The sequence below is a fragment of the Pundamilia nyererei genome, unplaced genomic scaffold, assembly GCF_000239375.1.
Source record: "Pundamilia nyererei isolate P.nyererei 1_Seehausen unplaced genomic scaffold, PunNye1.0 scaffold00084, whole genome shotgun sequence".
NCBI classification, from domain to species: domain Eukaryota; kingdom Metazoa; phylum Chordata; class Actinopteri; order Cichliformes; family Cichlidae; genus Pundamilia; species Pundamilia nyererei.
Window position 1 is genome coordinate 115,818 of NW_005187485.1, and position 2,230 is coordinate 118,047.

Consider the following 2,230-nt stretch of genomic DNA (forward strand, 5'->3'; position numbering starts at 1 on the left):
AGCACAACGAAAATAAACTACACCTAAACTTGGTTTATATCTGACCCAGATAGACTGCAGGTCATAACTTCTCACCTGAAGCTCAGTCCACCACTTGCTAATTTTACTGAATCTGTGAAAGCTCCACCATAGCCACTACCAAACAATTGAGTTATTTTTACACGCCTGCCAGCATCTGTCCAATCCGCCACCTTTCACTGTTTACACCGTTACTGGAAAAAAGACAACAACAAAAAAAACATCGGCCCATTTAAAACGAAACATTACCATTTGCCCGGTGGGCCGATGGCCATTCCAGCTATGCTCACAGGCGGAGAGTGCTTTCGAGCGCTTTCCTTATAAAACGCAGTTTTTACCGTTTCTTCCCACAGTAAATATAAACAACAATAGTATTCAGGAAGAAAACCAAACATTTCATATATTTTTATCATAACTCTGGTTTTACGTGGCCTATCAACACAATTTAAAAACTGGTATAAAGTCCACACTTTTTCAATCAATTGTTCCGACTGTCCTGCTCACATCTCCAATGGTTGTACACGTTGTCATTAACCTGGCTTCACTCCACATCAGCCACGCCGCTTTGCTAGCTAACACCAGTGTCGGCACATAAGGACGTTGATTAGCTCCATATATACGAATATGAATCACATTATTGGCTGGATTGTGGGATAAGATGGGATCGTTCTAATTCCATACGGGAGCAGCCAGTCACTTACTGACTAACACTGCAAAACAGAATTGTTAAAGTTTCAATTTTAATTTCAATTCAGGTTCGATTGTTTTTGTGCGCAACCCAGATTTTCTGTGCGCAGAGACCGTGCCAGCAGTGCGCAATTGTGCACGTGCGCAGCTTAGAGGGAACATTACAGCAGACTGTACTATGCAAGTGGTAAATGGAGCTTTTTAACATAGCAGATTAGAGCAGGGAGCCAATAAGGCCTTAGCCAGCCTTCCTAATTACTCTGCTCTTGTACTGTGCATAGTTAGCCAAGGTACTTTGCTAACATGACACATGCAACATATTTCTACTTTTGTGCTTTTACTGCTACAATTGGCCCATTATCACAGTTTCAGCCACTGGCTTCGACAGAGGCCCAAAAGAGTCGGGCCTGCAACATGTTTCAAATTCTTTTGTTGTAATTTGGCACAAAAATCTGCAGCATATGAATACTCAGTAGTATGGTTCACGCATTTCACTTTAAAGAAACATTTTTTTTTGTAAAAGTGGTTGGGAAAAACGAGCTTGGTAAGAATATGATGCATAAATGTAAATGAGTACATCAAAATGTCAAATTTCACAGCGGTTGTGTTATTTTGGTACGTTTTATTTACACAAACGAAATTCGACATGTCACTGATCTGTGACTGGTATTGTACCTACGGACGGTTCTCGTACCCCCCCCATCCCCACCGCCCTCCAATTGCCCGGGAATACCCACTTGCGACTGCGTCACTTTCCGGCTCCTACGCAGCAGTCGGAGCTGATAGCGCCCACTCACAAAAAAAAAAAAAAAACCAGACGCGCCGCAACGCGTTTCAGAAGCGTACTAGTGTATCTCCGCCTCGTATCGCTTAAAATAGTCCCCCCTCTCTTTTTTTAACGGAAGCAGCGTGAAGCTGCACCGAGCAGTGAAGGAAGTCAGACACAGGAGCGGCGCCGAGAATCCGACCACTTTTGTACGTGCAGACGTCTTCTATTACGCCCTCTGTGAAACCGTGCAAGGACGGAACTAAGCGGCGCGACTTTTAACAAACGTAATCATTATTTTTTTTGCTGCGAGGTGCTGCACCGCTGTTTTGGATGAATTACAGCCTTTGTGAGATGCACCGTACATGTACTAAATATAAGAGGACACGGAACACACCGCCACACAAACACACAATATGTGACTTATAAGGCCATTATATTGACTTTAACCAATACCAAACAGACCTACTGGAACCAAACCTTGAAAAGGGGACCAGGAAAACAACTGCTTGTCTTTATAACATGTACTACCACTGCATTGATCACAATTGGACGCATCCTGTGTGAGGTTCTAATGGCTAACTGAACATTTAAATATATTATATCTAAATTATACTATAATATAATCACATTATATCATAAAATAATGTGACACAAATGTGACACAAATTCTCAGATTCTGATGTGTTTAGTTAATGGGACCTCTCATCTTATTATAGTGACTTCAAAGCTATGTACACTCTCACTCACACGTATATA